Here is a 19,815-nt window from a genome sequence, read left to right as displayed (position 1 = left end):
GATGTACTCTGCATATAAGTTAAATAAGCAGGGTGACAATATGCAGCCTTGTCATACTCCTTTCCCAATTTGCCACAGTTTGTTGTGATCCACACAATCAAAGGCTTTAGCGTAGTCAATGAAGCAGAAATAGACGTTTTTCTGGAATTCTCTTGCTTTCTCCATGATCCAGCGAACGTTGGCGATTTGATCTCTAGTTCCTCTGCCTCTTCGAAACCCAGCTTGTACTTCCAGTAGTTCTCGGTTCGCATACTGCTGAAGCCTAGCTTGTAGGATTTTGAGCATAACCTTGCTGGCATGTGAAATGAGTGCAATTGTGCCGTAGTTTGAACACTCTTTGGCGTTGCCCTTCTTTGGAATTGGAATGTAAAATGACCTTTTCCAGTCTTGCGGCCATTGTTGAGTGATCCAAATTTGTTGGCATATTGAATGCAGCACTTTAACAGCATCATCTTTTAGGATTTTAAATAGCTCAGCTGGAATACTGTCATCTCTGCTAGCTTTGTTGTTAGTAATGCTTCCTAAGGCCCACTTGACTTCACTTTCTAGGATATCCGGCTCAAGTTCAGTGACCGCACTATCATGGCTATCAGGGACATTCAGATCTTTCCTGTATAGTTCTTCTGTGTATTCTTGCCACCTCTTCTTAATCTCATCTGCTTCTGTTAGGTCCCTGCCTTCTTTGTCCTTTATCATGCCCGTCTTTGCACAAAACGTTCCCTTGAGATCTCCAATTTTCTTGAAGAGATCTCTAGTCTTTCCCATTCTGTTGTTTTCCTCGATTTCTTTGCATTGTTCATTTAAGAAGGCCTTCTTGTCTCTCCTTGCTATTCTCTGGAACTCTGCCTTCAGTTGGATATATCTTCCCCTTTCTCCCTTGCTTTTCGCTTCCCTTCTTTCCTCAGCTACTTGTAAAGCCTCATCAGACAGCCACTTGGCTTTCTTGCATTTCTTTTTCTTTGGGATGAATTTCGTTGCTGCCTCCTGAACAATGTTACGGACCTCCATCCATAGTTCCTCAGGCATTCTGTCTATCAGGTGTAATCCCTGAAATCTACTCCTCACCTCCACTGTGTATTCATAAGGGATATGATTTAGGTCATACCTGAATGGTTTAGTGGTTTTCCCTACATTCTTCAATTTAAGCCGAAATTTTGCAACAAGAAGCTCATGATCTGAGCCACAGTCAGCTCCAGGTCTTGTTTTGACTGACTGTATAGAGCTTCTCCATCTTTGGCTGCAAAGGACATAATCAATCTGATTTCGATATTGACCATCTGGTGATGTCCATATGTAGAGTCGCCTCTTGTGCTGTTGGAAAAGAGTGTTTCCTATGATCAGCGTGTTCTCTTGGCAAAACTCTATTAGCCTTTGTCCTGCTTCATTTTGTACACCAAGGCCATGCCTGCCTGTTATCCCAGTGATTTCTTGACTTCCTACTTTAGCATTCCAATCCCCTATGATGAAGAGGACATCTTTTTTTGGTGTTAGTTCTAGAAGGTGTTGTAGGTCTTCATAGAACCGATCTACCTCAGCTTCTTCAGCATCAGTGGTTGGGGCATAGACTTGAATTACTGTGATGTTGAATGGTTTGCCTTGGATTTGTACTGAGATCATTCTATCGTTTTTAAGATTGTACCCCAGTACTGCTTTTCCCACCCTTTGGTTGACTATGAGTGCTACTCCATTTCTTCTAAGGGATTCTTGCCCACAATAGTAGATATGATGGTCACCTGAATTAAATTCGCTCATGCCTGTCCATTTTAGTTCGCTGCTTCCCAAGATGTCGATGTTCAATCTTGCCATCTCATGTTTGACCACCTCCAGCTTACCTTGATTCATTGATCTGACATTCCAGGTTCCTAAACGATATTGTTCTTTGCAGCATTGGATTTTCTTTTCACCACCAGACACATCCACAGCTGAGTGTCCTTTTGGCTTTGGCCCAGCCACTTCACTCTTTCTGGCGCTACTTGGAAATTCCCTCTGCTCTTCCCCAGTAGTATATTGGACACCTTCCGACCTGAGGGGCTCATCTTCCGGCGTCATCTCTTTTAGCCTTGTGATACGTTCCATGGGGTTTTCTTGGCAAGAATACTGGAGTGGGTTGCCATTTCCTTCTCCAGTGGACCACATTTTGTCAGAACTCTCTGCCATGACCTGTCCATCTGCACGGCATAGCTTATGGCTTCACTGAGTTACGCAAGCCCCTTCGCCACAACAAGGCAGTGATCCATGAAGGGGACAATCTGTGTGACCATTCCCATGCAGTTTGGAAGGCAGAAAATGTAACATCTTTTAAACGCTTCCAGAAAACACACCTTTTCACACAGGCTTTCCCTGGGCTTTAACTGCTGCTGGATTTTACCTGGCATTTTTAAACTTTGAAAAGTTTTATATTATGTTTTTTCAAGTTGTGTGTTATGGTTTTAATAGTAAACTGCCCAGACAGCATCGGCTATTGGGCAGTATAAAAATGTTAAAATAACAACAACAACAACAACAACAAATATAGTGAAGGATGCACAGATCTCAAAAGGAAAGGCTCTGAAAATCTTTCACCTACTGTAGACGTTTAATCCTTCTTTCTACCTTAAAACAAGAAAACTATGAGCAGCCAAGCATCTTCAAGATTCCAGCTCCCATATTAATTGGTACTGATATTAGCAAGCACCAAGCTCCACTACCATCTTTCATCCTGATGCCAATGTTGCTCATAGCCGTTCTCTTGAAATCCAACATCTGCAGTTGCACATTAAAGATTAAAGTTGCACATTTCCCGGTGGGAAAGAGTTCAAGAATTCCTTAATCAGTATATTAATGACCCCTCTTGTACGCAAGTTACATAAAAAAAACCACTACCACCACCACCAAGGGCCACTGCCACTAACCAGAAACCACATTAATAAACATCAGCAATAATGATAAACAGGATCAACCGATGCTTGTCGTTAATTTTTCCCCTTTCTCCACATCTGTGCTTGTTCACCTATAAAAAGACACGACGGGCAGCCTCTCTAGTTACAACAACCCAAACCTTGGGCAGGGAATTTTCCATAAATTCCCCAATAATCTGCACTAATATTGGCAAAAGCCATTTTGTATATACAAACACTGCATTTAGTCATATACATGGCATGAATGAATTTATCCCAGACATTACGAGTTCAGCAGTTGATCTAAATATGCACCAGTTCAATGTCTTATAAATCTATTCAATGCATGGCTAATCAGGAATATCTGTTTAAGGTGTGTCGGGTGCTTGCGGCTTCGCAGTGGCTCTGCAGTTTAACTGCCTAGACCAGAATTAAACATAGCCTGGACAAATGTGGCGTGGTGCTGCTGACAAGCGGGTACCCCAAAGCGCACCCTTAGAGAATATAAAGGCTTGTCCAGGGGGAACTGGCGGAGGAAGAGAATGAACAGTTGAGGGCCCCCACTGAAAAGACATCAGAACCCCACCCATCAGTCTAAAGTGATGCCCGTGTAGGCAGGAGGGGGCTGGGCACAAGGGAGAAAGTGGAAGGGAAAAAAACCTCCCCTGAGAATGTGAGTTCCCTGTGCTGCTCAGAAAAGTGAGGTGAGAAGGGTGGTTTACGGTAGATGAACTAGAATTCTGCCTTCCATGGTGATGGCGTGTGTGTGTGGGGAAATATTAACCACCACCAGAAAAACCCCCAAGTAAACCACTGACATGAATTTCACTAGCACCCATCTACACTGGCTAAATTCAGTAGATGCAACTATTCCCAGCATGGAGAGGAGCATGTTGGTATCTGTCTGCTGCATAGCTGTTAAAGATGGGCAGGGGGGAGGTGGCAACCCTAGTTCAGAACCACAAACATGGCCAAATACACAGGGACTCAAACCCAGACTTTTAAGAGCTAAGGAGGCCGAAGAAGCTGAGGTTGATCGGTTCTATGAAGACCTACAACACCTTCTAGAAATAACACCAAAAAAAGATGTCCTCTTCATCATAGGGGATTGGAATGCTAAAGTAGGAAGTCAAGAAATCACCGGGATAACAGGCAGGCATGGCCTTGGTGTACAAAATGAAGCAGGACAAAAGCTAATAGAGTTTTGCCAAGAGAACATGCTGATCATAGCAAACACTCTTTTCCAACAGCACAAGAGGCGACTCTACACATGGACATCACCAGATGGTCAATATCGAAATCAGATTGATTATGTCCTTTGCAGCCAAAGATGGAGAAGCTCCATACAGTCAGTCAAAACAAGACCTGGAGCTGACTGTGGCTCAGATCATGAGCTGCTTCTTGCAAAATTTCGGCTTAAATTGAAGAACGTCGGGAAAACCACTAAACCGTTCAGGTATGACCTAAATCATATCCCTGATGAATATACAGTGGAGGTGAGGAATAGATTTCAGGGATTACACCTGATAGACAGAGTGCCTGAGGAACTATGGACGGAGGTCCGTAACATTGTTCAGGAGGCAGCAACGAAATCCATCCCAAAGAAAAAGAAATGCAAGAAAGCCAAGTGGCTGTCTGATGAGGCTTTACAAGTAGCTGAGGAAAGAAGGGAAGCGAAAAGCAAGGGAGAAAAGGGAAGACATACCCAACTGAATGCAGAGTTCCAGAGAATAGCAAGGAGAGACAAGAAGGCCTTCTTAAATGAACAATGCAAAGAAATCGAGGAAAACAACAGAATGGGAAAGACTAGAGATCTCTTCAAGAAAATTGGAGATCTCAAGGGAACGTTTTGTGCAAAGACAGGCATGATAAAGGACAAAGAAGGCAGGGACCTAACAGAAGCAGATGAGATTAAGAAGAGGTGGCAAGAATACACAGAAGAACTATACAGGAAAGATCTGAATGTCCCTGATAGCCATGATAGTGCGGTCACTGAACTTGAGCCGGACATCCTCGAGAGTGAAGTCAAGTGGGCCTTAGGAAGCATTAGTAACAACAAAGCTAGCGGAGATGACAGTATTCCAGCTGAGCTATTTAAAATCCTAAAAGATGATGCTGTTAAAGTGCTGCATTCAATATGCCAACAAATCTGGAACACTCAACAGTGGCCACAAGACTGGAAAAGGTCAGTTTACATTCCAATTCCAAAGAAGGGCAACGCCAAAGAGTGTTCAAACTACCGCACCATTGCGCTCATTTCACATGCCAGCAAGGTGATGCTCAAAATCCTACAAGCTAGGCTTCAGCAGTATGCGAACCGAGAACTACCGGAAGTACAAGCTGGGTTTAGAAGAGGCAGAGGAACTAGAGATCAAATCGCCAACATTCGCTGCATCATGGAGAAAGCAAGAGAATTCCAGAAAAACGTCTATTTCTGCTTCATTGACTACGCTAAAGCCTTTGATTGTGTGGATCACAACAAACTGTGGCAAATTCTGAAAGTGATGGGAGTACCAGACCACCTTACCTGTCTCCTGAGAAACCTGTACGAGGGTCAAGAAGCAACAGTAAGAACCAGACATGGAACAACCAATTGGTTCAAAATTGGGAAAGGAGTACGACAAGGCTGCATATTGTCACCCTGCTTATTTAACTTATATGCAGAGTACATCATGAGAAATGCCGGGTTGGATGAATCAGAGGTCGGAATTAAGATTGCTGGGAGAATTATCAACAACCTCCGATATGCAGACGATACCACCCTAATGGCAGAAAGCGAAGAGGATCTAAAGAGCCTCTTGTTGAGGGTGAAAGAGGAGAGTGCAAAAGCTGGTTTGAAACTCAACATTAAAAAAACGAAGATCATGGCATCTGGCCCCATCACTTCCTGGCATATAGAAGGGGAAGAAATGGAAGCAGTGACAGATTTTACTTTCTTGGGCTCCAAGATCACCGCAGACGGTGACTGTAGCCATGAAATTAAAAGACGCTTGCTCCTGGGGAGGAAAGCTATGGCCAACCTAGACAGCATAGTAAGAAGCAGAGACATCACCTTGCCGACAAAGGTCCGTCTAATCAAAGCTATGGTTTTCCCAGTAGTAATGTATGGCTGTGAGAGCTGGACTATAAGGAAGGCTGAGCGCCGAAGAATTGATGCTTTCGAACTGTGGTGCTGGAGAAGACTCTTACGAGTCCCCTGGACTGCAAGGAGGTCAAATCAGTCCATCCTAAAGGAAATCAACCCTGAGTGCTCATTGGAAGGACAGATAATGAAGCTGAAGCTCCAATATTTTGGCCACCTAATGCGAAGAGAAAACTCTCTGGAAAAGACCCTGATGCTGGGAAAGACTGAAGGCAAAAGGAGAAGGGGACGGCAGAGGATGAGATGGCTAGATAGCATCACGGATGCAATGAATATGAACTTGAGCACGCTCCGGGAGAGAGCGCAGGACAGGAAGGCCTGGCGTGCTATGGTCCATGGGGTCACGAAGAGTCGGACACGACTGAACGACTGAACAACAACACTCAATGCTCTGGCCTTGGTTAAGAACATCAGAAAAGCCCTGCTGGATCAGACCAAGGGTCCATCTAGTCCAGCATTCCGTTCACACAGTGGCCAACCAGCTGCCCACGGGAAACCCACAAGCAGGGCATGAGCGCAACAGCTCCCTCCCGCCCATGTTCCCCAGCTACTGGTGTACATAAGCTCACTGCCTCCAGTACTGGAGGTAGCAGTACTGAGGGAGCTGTTGCGCTCATGCCCTGCTTGTGGGTTTCCCGTGGGCAGCTGGTTGGCCACTGTGTGAACGGAATGAGACTAGTAGCCATTGATAGTGGACAAACTGGTTGGATGAATTTGTCCATTTTGCTTTCTCCCACATTTTTTTTTAAATCAAGTTCTTTCTGTCCCATTTAGGGAAAAAATGTGCAAATTCTGTTAAGTGCTTATTTAAAAAATCAATAAATTATTTGTTGAATTTCTTAGTTGCCTTTTTCTTTGAAAAGACTCAAGGTGACTTACAACAAAATTATTAAAACATACAAACTAGCTCTGCCACAGAGCTAAATCTTGCTTTGTGTCCTGGAGCAAATACAGTGAAAGGACTGAAAAGCCTCGAAATGTTTCACATGAGCAGGGTGAGAGAAGACGACCAAGGGTGCACTCCTATGGGTATAGGCGGACACCTCCAAACTCAGAGGTGACTGCCTATCCAATGCAGGGCAGGAGAAGCATGGAGGGCATCGTTCCCTCCATGCTTCTCCTGCCCTGCATTTGCGGCTAGACAGCCAACTTGCGGCTAGACAGCCACAGGATGTGCAGTACTGGCATTGCTGCCCCCCCCCCGGAACGCCCCCCAGAACACCCCGTTTTGACCGCTCCATGCTCCTCTTCTGAGCACGGAGGCAGCGCAGAAGGGGAGGGGGAAGGTCAGTTCCTGGAAAACTACATATCCTATGGCTGTCTAGCGGCCATACGATTGCTCCCTAAATGACTCTGAAGGGGTTTCAGGAAATGGCACAACCACCAATTCATGCCGAACGCCAGCACTGAATACCTACCTTACCCATTTCTCTAGTGGTTTATTCACGATGAAATCCCCAGTGGCCTTATGAAAGTCAGTTCTGCATTAATGGAGCAGTGGCGGATCCTCAATCTTGGGTTACACAGCACACATGAACAGCAGGAAGGTGAGCAAGAGCTAATTCTACTAGCATGGCAACCCCATTCAGAAAGTCATTCTCACGCCCCCAGCACAAGACACAAGCTACAAGTGTTTCAGAACAGTTTTAACTTTTGCCCCAGTCTCATGATCCATGTTTCAGAATGGAAAGCCATTTTGTTATCTTTGGAACTGAGTGCCATGCCACTTCAATTAGCAGCCCTTTGACAGTCATATGAAAGACTGATAGTAGAGAGAAAGAGGATATCATATTGATTTTCGCTGTCCGTCACACTGCTTATAGTATCGTCATTGAGGACTGCTCACATGCCCAGGCATATCACCCAGGCCTGACAAGAAAAGCCTTGTGAATGTCCTTTAAGATAAATCCCTTTTCAAGGTGCCATGTACTTGTTTCTAATACGATCTAGACTTCCTCCCACTCTACCCCAAGTCATCATCATATCAAAGGTGCAGTCCAGGGAACCTATGAACTAAGGTTAGACAGGCTTGCTTACAAGGAAGAGCTCTATGCAATGCATTTCACAGAAGGGTGAGTGCAAATTATACTTAATGGCCTGAAATTCAGACAACAATGAGTGTTTTAGTGGCAGCCTTGTTCAATTAGGTGTAAAAATGGTTACCTTATGCCCAGGCCTTACCATTAAACCTAAGGTAACAATGGCCTCAACGCTATGGCCTCAACTAGGGATGTCAGAGAATTCCGCCATGGATCTCGGTGAGGCCGAATGCCAGTGCATTCAGCCCCCCGAACTCCGTGGCAGAACGGCCTGCCACCTCCCCGCGGATCCCCCCCCAGGATGAGACTCACCTGGGGCGGAGCTTCCGGGCAGCGGCGGCTCCGGCAGTGGCTCCGGCGGCACCGGCGGCCGGTCTTCCGACCAGCTGCCACTGCCGCCATTTCCAGGCTTGTGTGTAAAAAAAAAAAAAGACATGATAGGCTACGTAAAGATTTACGTAGTCTATCATGGCTAGGTTTAAAAAGAAAAGAAAAAAAAGACGTTAATAGGCTACGTAAATCTTTACGTAGCCTATCATGGTTGGGTGGGTTTAAAAAAAACAACAAACGTACGCAAATGGCGGTGGCTACGGCCGCCGCCATTTGCATTCCTTCTTTTTACCATCTTAATCTACGTAAATATTACGTAGACTATGACGGCGAAAATAAAGGGGAATGCAAATAGCATAGCGGGCGCTATTTGCGTCCCCTTTTGATTCGCCATTTTAGCCTACGTAAAGATTTACGTAGGCTAAAACGGTGAATGAAAAAGAGACGCAAATAGCGCCCGCTATGCTATTTGCGTTACCCTTTATTTTTGCCCGTCATAGTCTACGTAAATATTTATGTAGATTCAGATCTATGGCCGCCGCTATTTGCATACATGGTTGGTTGTTTTGTTTGTTTGTTTGTTTTTACCCAGAGCCCTCCACAGCCAGAAATCCGGCTGTGGACGGCTCTGGCCTGGCTGGGCCTGGCCTGGCCGGCTGCTCCGTGGCGCTGCCGCGGAGCACAGCTGTCCGTTTGAGGATTCCGGGGGGAGGAAAGGAGCGCCTCCCCCCCCCCACCATCAACATAATCCATGAAAGATAAGTCACTTTCATACATCCCTAGCCTCAACACTTGAGCACACTCCGGGAGAGAGCGGAGGACAGGAAGGCCTGGCGTGCTATGGTCCATGGGGTCACGAAGAGTCGGGCACGACTTAACGAGCGAACAACAACAACAACAACAACAACGGCCTCAACGCTATGACTTCGTTTGCTCATAAAATTATCATTGTACTTTAGAACTTTTAAAAGTAAACTCAGTTAGTAAATTTGTAATTATTGTTTGAATAGATTAGAACTACATTAAATGACAGCTGCACCATCAGAAACACAGGACTCTATAGAACAAAACCCAAGTTGTCAAGAATGCACATTTACTCTCAGGAATGCACAATGGTGACTCTACTCATATGATGGGAAATGAGCATAAAGGTCTATCAGTAAAATACACTTTAGATCAATAATTTTAATAAGGATGGAAGAACTAATTATGCTGGGAATCTTACAGAGAGGATTAAAAGTATTTTTTCCCCATGGCTTCATTATTTCCAGACATTTTACATCTGTAGTCTTTCTATAAAAGTGTTCTCATTACATAGTTTTCAGAAATCATGGGGGGGGGGGAGGCTGGGTAACAATATATAAATGCTTTGTCTTAAATTCTAAAAGAAAATATTTCATAATCCAAAGCTGTTCAGTTTGGGGGGGGACGACAAAAATGGTCCTGGAGGGGGAAGCACCCTTTTTCTGAATTTTTCAAGGTTCTTTTCCGGGCCTTCACATCTCTAACACTAACTTCCACCCCTTAATGATTTCAGAGCTATAATCTAGAGCTTCAGGATGGAGCAGAGCAGGCGGTCCTTCAATGCCTTCACTGCAGGAAGAAATGCATAAGTACTTACAGTTAGGATGAGCACTCCATTAAAAGAAATTCAAGAAGCAAAACATGGGAAGAAGAAAAAAGTCAGAATGCTCATTTGCGACCCCACATCAACAGTGTGCCGTTACCATGTGGGTGAGCACTTGACAAGGCACATACCAGCATGGTCTTACTGCCATGCTTCCAGCAGCAGACAACCCTCACTGAGCGAAGGGTTCAAGTTTACAACACAGATAGGGCTAAGATAATGCCACCAAAATCGTCAAGGGACACCAAGCTGCTGGTGGAGTTTAATCAGCCTACGCTGCTCCTTGTAAAACCCTGAGCAGAACAGTACAGGAAATAAAACAAGAGTTACACAGATCTCTGAGCCAAAGGAAACAATGGAAAAGAAGATAAAAGTTTACTGGAAGTACTTGGTCGGCCTTGAGATTTTACGGTACGTGTTAGAATTTTCATCGAAAACTTTTAATAATTAGCAGCACATGCCAGCACTGACTATATGTTCAACACTTTTATGTCACCCTTCACAGCCCTGTTCATGCCTCAGATACAGAGTCTTATGCAATTTTGGAGAAGCTCTTGGGGGCTGCATTCCAGTGATGAGCGGGACCAAAGGTAAAAGAGGTGGGGCCAATATACCAGCATATTGTATCTTAAAGCTCCTCCTGCCAATACTCAGCCTGGGGGGCGGGGGGGAAGAGCATATTTCAACCTTGTAGAATGTGGAAAAAAGGCACAAAAATCCAGAAACCACCAAGCCATCGGTGGTCAGGGGGAAGGTGGTGAGGCCAGGAGGAGGGTGTGCGGCCTTTTGGGGTACCCTGGAGGGCTGGACTGGATCCCAAGGAGGGGCTGTTCTGCAACCCTGGGGCAGGCTATGGTCTCCCAAAACCCCTGCTGCAAAGGAACAGCCATTCTCGAAGTGTGTAAGCTTTTGATGGGCACATTTTGGCACAGGAGTGGGGAGGGTTACAGGCAGGATCAGGACCATGGTGCGTGTGGAGGAGGTTTAACCTTTTCCCCCATGTGCTGCAGCTCCACCAGGAATCCCGACCCCATCCAAAGATATGATATAAAGCCTGGAAGGGAAGTTTCTGTTGGTGCCAATGGATGCTTCCCTGACAGTGCAAGTATCAGCCCTGGGGAGAAAGGCTGATTTTGGGCAGGACTTCAGCACATGGAGAAAGGATTAACCGCTCTCCCTTTGATCCTGACTGGGGGGCCCTTCTGCTGATTTTTAAATAATAAAAAGGTGCACATTACATGCTTATATTTGTTGTTGTTGTTGTTGTTCAGTTGTTCAGTCGTGTCCGACTCTTCATGACCCCATGGACCACAGCACGCCAGACCTTCCTGTCCTGCACTCTCTCCCGGAGTGTGCTCAAGTCCATATTCATTGCATCAGTGATGCTATCTAGCCATCTCATCCTTTGCCGTCCCCTTCTCCTTTTGCCTTCCATCCTTCTCAGCATCAGGGTCTTTTCCAGTGACTTTTCTCCCCAAAGATGCCACCATATTTTCTTCTTCTCAAGGGTGTGTGTGTGTGTGTATGTGTCCAGTGCACACACATAAACACATCCTTGAGGAGAAAAATTGTTTAGGAGAAAACACACACGCCACAGAAATAAGAGGCAGGCATCACTCATGTTAAAGCTCGAGGAATTTAAGCAGAGGTTGTATGGCCATCTGTCAGGGAAGTTGTGGGTGCACCTTGCAGGGCAGAGCCTGCATTGAGCAGGGGGTGGGACTAGATGATCTCTAAGGCTCCTTGCTATTCCATGGTTCCAAGGGGACTAAAGGGAAAATGTTCATAGCAAGTGGGGGCAGAAAGTTCCTCCTGGGCACTTGCAAAGTTGAAGACTGGAGGCGCGGAGGAAAAGTAGCATGTGAGAAAGCAAGAGAGGAAGGGAAACTGTTCCCTGTCTCCTTTCCGTGCTGCCTTTAGGTAAGTCATGTGCTGTTCCTGCTTGAACCGCCTCAGGCTCTCTGGGACAAAAGGAACCTTCTTTTCCAACAGAGAGAAAGCTACGCGTTACCCTCACTGTGACTAATTCATTTGGCCGCCTCAATTATAGGAAAAGATCTCGTGTCACTGGCTTATTTGGAGTTGTGTCTTTTCCATCTACCCCATAACAGATAAGACGGCTGGCATTTTTTAATTACTGCACAAAAGACTGCAGAGCCGAGAGCAAGGACCTTGCTTCCAAAAGGGCATCAACTGTGTTCACATACAGATGCAGAACAAGTTTGGCTGCTCCCCTTCAAAGAAATAGCAAAATCTTTAACCTTGGATCAAAGCAACGTATCTCTCCCACGCCGAGTTTGTAGAAGATTCAAGTAGTATTTTATAATTTATTTTAAAATATTTATACTCCGCCTTTCCATGAATCATGCCCCAGGCAGCTAACAACAAGTACAAAAATAACAGTATGGTTTCATTTGTGTTGCGCATTTCCTCTTCCAAGGACCTCAAGGTGGCATGCATGGGATGTCCCCCCCTCCCCTTATCCTCACAACAGCCCTGTGAAGTAGGTTAGGCTGAGAGATAGCGATTGGGCCAAGGTCACCCAGTAAGCTTCAAAGCTGAGCGTGTGTTTGGATCCTGGAGTCTGACCTGGAGCCTGTCCATGAACAGACCTTCTGGCTCTGGCCCAGTTGATCCATGCCCACCTTGCTGGAACCAGACTGGCACTGCAGCTTGCCACAAATCTAGGCCCTAGGCCTCCCTGCTCCGCATTGCAGCTATATAAATGGCTGAAGAGAGAAAGGGAAGAGTTTGGTTTGAATAACTACTAACAGCAGCAGCAGAACTAGTATAGTAGGTTTCAAGAGATCAGGAGGCTTCACAGACTTTATCTCCATACTTGCAGCAACGCTTTTGTAACAGGGATGCTGTGCCAGCACTCCTAAGTGAACTGAGGACGTGATCTGGGCATTTCTGTAGGCCTGAACAGACCCAAAACGTGGGTGGCAGGGGTCTTTGCGGAGCCCTGAGCAGAGAAGCTTCTCTGCTCTTGTCGCTTTATAGAGGGGGAGGGAGGTACAGATCAAAGGCCAGCCCAAGGGAGGCGAAGAGACCATAACGACAAAAGCAGGGGCGGCTTCAGCAGATTTATTTATTTATTTTATTAAATTTATGAATCGCCCATCTGGCTGGTCACCCAGCCACTCTGGGCGATGTACAGAGTGTATATCAGAATAGTTCAAACAATAAAATTCTACAGTAAAAGCATCATATTTCTAAAAATACCCTAACCTATCCCAAATGCCTGTCTGAACAGCCATGTTTTTAATGCACAGCCGAAGCTCATTAAAGAGGGGGCATGGTGGAGTTCCCTAGGGAAGGAGTTCCACAGAGTGGGGGCCACCAGTCTAGCTGTCCTGGCAGATGCCCCTTGTCAGAGACCTGTGCCCTTCCAAGTGGTGAGGACAGGGCCCTGGGTGGCACTCTGGCCTGGCCCTGGCCTGTTGGAACACCACGTCAGAGTCTGGCCTGCTTACTGGCCAGCAGGGAAGCCAGCTGCCTGGTACTTCCTTGGCTTTGTCTCTAACTCCAGGTCAGCTTCCTCTGACCTAAAAGCACCATGGATGGTGGCTCTATTGCTTATTGCACTAGTACGATTTGAACTGAGGGCCTCCTAACTCGCAGGTAAGGCTCCAGCTATATCCCCGCCTCCCAATCAGTCTCCAGTGGTATGTAGGCCAACTGCAGCCCAAATGATCATTTCAGATTCTTCCAAGCCAACAGACCTCCCTCAGTCATCTATCTATGGAACCTTATCTTCCAAGACACAACAAATCCTGCACCTCCCAAAAGAATTCCAGAAAGCTCCCAAACTTAGTGACATGTAGAATTATTCAGACTCCCCTCTCGGCTCTCATCTTCTGCATTGACCAAATAGACAAGTTTAAAAACTCTCACTAATGTTTGGTGTTGAAAGTAACAGAGCCATCACAAACAATTCCGCAAATTCCTGCTAGCAGCCATCAAAATGCTGGGATTCTGCACTCTGGTACAGTTGTTTAGGAAGGCCCAAACACATCTGCCCGCTAAACAGTCCTTATGGTTAAAAGCTGGCCCATAAAATCATCCCTTCATAAACTTAGAACCAGAAAGTTGGGGAGAGAATTAAAATCCTTTCCAGTTGCGTTAACTATCTCTTCCTCATTTACCAACTTAGAAGGCTTGTCCGGAATTTGACAAGAATCTTTCTTTCGATTGCTGATTATCGTCAGGAATGTCTTCATGTTAGACTATTGGTAGCTCCTAAAGCAATGCTGCTTCATCTTTTTGAATCCAGTGATCCTGGATTCCTGCATAAAGACCTTCTTAGGCAATTCAATACAGCTGCAAAGCTATGTATAGCTTGGAACTGGAAGTCTCTAGAGCAACCAACTAAAGAGCAGTAGATGGATAAAATTTGGGAGACTACGCGCATGTATAAACTTTCTCTGCAAGTGCAGTGAGCAAGGAATCCTAACCTGAAGAATGATATTATGACACCATGGTTTCCATTCATTTCCTGTGCTGAGGCACTTCCAACAAAATACAGTTCCCTTTTTTTTCTGATTACTATGCACAAACACACACAATGGCATACACCTGCACACGCTGAGCTTGCATTTTTACTCTCATTAGAAATGGAGCTCCTACTTAGATTTATGATTAGTGAATTCCTTTGTTTCTTTAGTGATTGTGATTTATTATTATGCATCTTCTTTTTGTTGCCTTTATTTTGATAATCTTGTTTCAAAATAAAATACAATTTCATGATTAAAAAAAAGATTTTATTTATTTTTTAAGAGGCAAAACAACGGCTCCGACCAGACATCACTCCAAACCATGGCTTAACTATGGTATAGTGCGATGTCTGAATTGACAGGCCATGGTTTCTGACCAACTGGCAAACCAGAATTGGAAGCTATAGTTTGTTGTATGCTGACAAGGCATGCTTTGTATTAACTGGCTTAGCCTGACGTCTGAAATGCCAGTCCTAATTATAGCCTCTCATAGACTCATAGGGTTGGAAGGGGCCTGCAAGACCATCGAGTCCAACCCCCTGCTCACTGCAGGAAGCCTGAGTGCCAGTTGGTCTCCCATCCAGGTACTAACCAGGGCTGGCCCTGCTCAGCTTCCGAGATCAGACGAGATCGGGCACATCCAGCCCTTCACTGAGCAAACTTATGAGCAAGGTACGGAGAGCATGGGAAATGGAACCAGGCAAGCACTGCAAACCAGGGTTTGCAAACTGTACCATTTAGAAGTCCAAATCATGGTTTGGGTTCTTAGCTACAATTAATGCAAGCAGTGGTTTCACATGATATCGGAACTGAGCCAATATAAACTTTGTATACATACGCAAGGAACTTAAGATGTGATATTAGGTTGTAAGAGGATTCACTGAAGTTTCTGAATCTTGCGACAGGAAAATATTTTATCAGAAAGCTGGGGGGAAAAACATACACTTTTTGAAAAGGAAGACATGGGACAAAAGGCAGAGCACAAAAAACACATACACTCAAAAGGCAGGTGCAAATGGAAAGATCCCAAGCTCTTTGCATTTCCATTTGGTGAAGAAAGGTTGCAAGTGTGGCAGACCTGCGCCTGGAAGCGGGTGTGCTAAAAGCAGCGACTGCGCTCAGCAACAGTGCCCAATCAGATGAGGATGTGGAATGAGGGTGGCCTGAAGTGGAGGAGGTCTCTGCATAATTTTTTTTTTCTTGAATCTGCGGAATTAAATGCACAGTCCATTAAAATACTGGCTTATTTCCCGGTGGAGCAGAAAGTACTACACCGCCTCCTGGAAATCGCACAGGCTAAGGCTTCGACGGCCCTCCAGCAAAAGAGAATGAAGAAGTACAGGTGCCAGCACTGTTTTTCTACTTGCCCTTCTAGTTCAAACTTGGTATAGACAGTGTTTGGCAGTCCATCTATAGAGGTGCAGTCCGACAGGAAGGAGAAAGTCCTGGGAGGCCCCAGTGAAATACTTCCAGGGACAGATGCATAGGCAAGCAAAGCATTTAAGGGTAGACCACCTTGTAGAAATCCAGAAGCCAGGTGGCAGGAAAGTGCTGCACAGTAGCTCTGAATTATTTTCACTCAGTAAAGATAAGCTGCAGGATCTTTGCACAAAAGCAGATGACTTTGGAAAGCTCTAGACCAAACATCTTTCAAGATTAGCAAAGTATGGCATGCAAGTTGTTACTGGTTTCTTAAGCAAAGCTCAGTCCAAAGAAAAAAATAAATAAATACGTACAAAGGAGAGATATTTTTTCTCTGCCATGCCTGTAAATGCAAAGCATATTCTTTGACTCCACTTCAGAAAACAAAACAAAATCACTGATCAGGTCTGATGCAGAGTTTGGACAGCAGAAAGAAATAATGCTTAGCTAGCTCTCTCTCTCGGGCTGAAAATCTACGTCATGAATTCCCCTCTCTTTCAAAAAAGAGTATTCGGATGTCAGCTTATTCTTCAGAAATAGTGTTAATTTTGCCACTAAAGATTTGAAAGGAAAACTTACATTAAACCCTTGAACGGCAGAAGATGACCGAGATGTGTTTTTCTGGAAAAGGAAGAGTAGAACTGGGGTGCAATTTAGGGTGGAAAGACACATTGCCTTTCACAACGTATGGGATTCTTCCTCAGCTGTACATCCAACTATAGCAAGGGTGAGAAAATTCTGGGGTCATGGGGTCACATTGCCCCCACAGAACCCACCAGGGGCCTCACCCCAACCCTGCTGCCAAGGGAAACAAGGTGTCAGGAGCGCCCTAGCTGCCTCTTGCAGTCCCCTCCAATAGCCAACTCAGGATACAGACGACAAGGATTCTTTCCAAGGCTTTATTCTTTTATTCCTTTATGACTCTTTCAGATACTAATCACTAGCGACTAAGCAAGGAACAGCACTGGGGAAAGATAGCAGAGTAGCCTAAGCTCCAGGTAAGGCAGTTGGTCCCCGTTTGAAGGGGAACCACGGGAAGACCCTGAACTTATGGGCTAGGGAGAGATCCTCCCTCTTTCCCTTGGGTCCTTGGGACGCGACCGTTGTTTGAGCGCCAAACAAGCGGGGCGCCTCCTTTCGGCGCCCTCCATCTGTCGCCGCTGCCTGTGTCTGCGCCGAGCGTCCAGCAAGCCCCCCTCCAGCGCTCTCTCACTGCCAGGGTCACTATCTCTCCCAGGAATGCTGGCAGGAGGAATCTCTGCCAGCTGCTGTGCCTGTGAGAAATGAGCGAGCTCCTCTCCCACGGATTGCTGTTCCTCCTCAGAATCAGAATTGCTCTGGGGCTCTATGGGCTCAGTTTCCACCCTGACACAAAGCGTGTGAGGCTTCCAGGAGCGCAATTCTGCTTGCAAAAAAGACGTGTGCTCCTTGCACACCTTTTTTCCCCGCAAAATCGCTGCAATTTTGGTGGCAGGGGAACATAGCAGGGGGCTGTCAAAAAGGCCAGGGGGGGCAGGCATATGACCAGCGGGCAATGTGACGCCCACCCCTGATCTGTGGCAAACTTTCTGGTTCTACACAAAGGGTGACTATTGTTACAATGTAATGCGCCATATATGTGGCGCGCATGCCAAAGACACATATAACTTCAGAGTGACACTTTTGACATGCACGGATAGCATTGCTATGACCAGTATTTCGTAAAATCATAACAAATGTTCTTTGTACAGGCTTTCGGGGGGAAGGATTTTAACCCTGAATATATCCCAAATTGGGGTTTAAATCTTGCGGAGGATCTTGTCCCCACCTCACGGAAATGTTTGCTCCGCCCTCTCTAAAATATGAAATGATACCCCCTTTTGTGGAAGGCTCACAGCCTTAGATTTAAGGGTCCTGCTTAAGACAGGTGAAGGCAGGAAGAAAGTATAAATGAAGATGGAAGGATGTCTCTGGATGCATATGCCGTATGTAACCAGGTGCTTAACACACCTAGTTATCGCTTCCCTTTTGCCCTTCTCCCCATCCTCTTTCTGTCTCGCACACAACTCCAACATTTAACCTAAGAGCACACACATTTATGCAGCACATTTATATGTACATATAATATTCCTTTCACCAGCCTCTTTTCCAGTGCTGGTCTTCAGCTGCAGCTCAGCATGGGCTGGGTCAACCAGTCCCTCTCCTGCCAGGAAGGTTTTCATCAAACAGCAGGGTACAACAGGCAACACATGACTCTGGGAAAGAATACAGCAAGCTGCATGAGAAACACCCCTGCACAGTACCGTTCTATAATACACTCCTAAAAAAGACCACACATTCAGGTCACAGACAGACTGAAAGCAGGCTGTCCCCTAAAGGCCACATGTCCTCCTCCCCCTGCTTTCCTTTCCCAATATCTCAAGAATGCCCTGGTCAGAGGTATTTTCATACCTGGGACAAAGAAAAAAATGCAAGTATTTTTTTAAAAAATGGTACATGGCAACAGGGGCAGAAAGGTGATGCTGCTACTGGGATCGGTCGCCAGAAGCAATTGCTTCAGGTCATTCCATCACAAGGGCAACTATGCCTCCGTCCTTCCAAGGCCGGTCACCACTGCATGACGAGCCATTTGCTCCTGAGTTCCAAACTACCCTCCAGGAGCAGGCAATGTTTGAGACCTGGGGGCCCACACTACCCCCTGGGGGCTGCACTCACCCCTGTGGCAGCAGCCAAAGTTGTGTTGATTCCCTGAGCAAGCATGTGAACCTAAGAACGGAAGAGCCAAGGGTCCATCTAGTCCAGCATTCTGTTCACACAGTGGCCAACCAGATGCCCAACAGGGAACCGACAAGTAGGACGTGAGTGCAACAGCACCCTCCTGCCCATGTTCCCCAGCAACTGGCGCACACAGGCATACTGCCTCTGATATCAGAGGTTGCATACAGCCATCAGGACTAGTAGCCATTGATAGCCTTCTCCTCCAGGAATTTGCCTAACCCCTTTTAAAGCCAACCAAACTGGTGTCCGTCACTATGTTCTGTGGTAGGGAATTTACCTTGTTTCCAAGTAGAGTCGTGCTTCTGAGAAGGTTCCAGGAGTGCAGTTCTGCAAACAAGATAATACTCCCTGCACACCTTGTTTCCTTGCAAAATTGCTATGATCTTGGTGACTGCAGCAGCAGGGGAACACATCCCCCCCCACAAAAAGCCACAGGAACCACATATGACCTACATGCTGCCCACTCCTAGTCTAGAGCAGCCTTCCCCAACTCGATGCTTTCCAAATAAATTGGACTGCAACTCCCATCATCCCCAGCCAGCATGGCCACACCAGGCTGGGGAAGGCTGCTCTAGAGATTACAGTACAGTGCATCCCCCAAATAAGCCAGCATTTCAAGAGAGTCATCACACTGGATGCATACAGGATTAAAAGGGACAAAAATTCTGTCACCTCTTTACCACCTTGTGATCGCAGCTCCCGACTCATAAAAAGGAAGAATGGAGGAAAATCTCCTGTTTTGACATAGAAAAGGAGAATGTAACCTATCCAAACCAAAAGGGACCAATACCTTTGGTATACAGTGTAAACTGAACTGAAAATGCTGGTGGAATGATAAGGCATTCCGGAACAGTCTCCTGAAATTTCCCCCAGGCATATCAGCATTCTAACAGGCAGCATATAAGATTTCTGAAGGTGGGGAAGAAACTTAGAAATAAAGGCAAAAGCAGTAACATCTTAAACTAGTAAATTAAACCCATACCACACTCCACATCAGGAGAGACAACCCAATAAAAGAGCCCACGTTACGACAATGCCTGAAGAAAATGGTCTCTTGGGGAACCTCAAGTCTGAAAAGCTTCAAAAACCAGGCACAGGTTTTCCAAAGATTCGCTTGAGGTAAATT

General features: G+C 45.8%; 1 protein-coding gene across 9 annotated transcripts in view; it reads right to left on the bottom strand.

Annotated features, from left to right (window-relative positions):
- The window catches only part of LOC146336770 (lipase maturation factor 1-like), a 294,331-nt gene that overhangs the window by 145,235 nt on the left and 129,281 nt on the right, over window positions 1–19,815 (bottom strand). Inside the window, exon 1 of one of the 9 annotated variants that reach the window (XM_084818939.1) lies at window positions 10,009–10,301. The exons of the other annotated variants lie outside the window; for them this stretch is intronic. The gene's annotated coding sequence lies outside the window, so the exon portion shown is untranslated. Of the gene's footprint in view, window positions 1–10,008; window positions 10,302–19,815 lie in introns of those variants that run through there. 9 annotated transcript variants of the gene reach the window in all.

The sequence above is a fragment of the Heloderma suspectum genome, chromosome 12, assembly GCF_057233095.1.
Source record: "Heloderma suspectum isolate Gila_16-S chromosome 12, 16-S_ref, whole genome shotgun sequence".
Classification (NCBI taxonomy): Eukaryota; Metazoa; Chordata; class Lepidosauria; order Squamata; family Helodermatidae; genus Heloderma; species Heloderma suspectum.
This window is presented reverse-complemented; position numbering and strand designations above follow the sequence as displayed.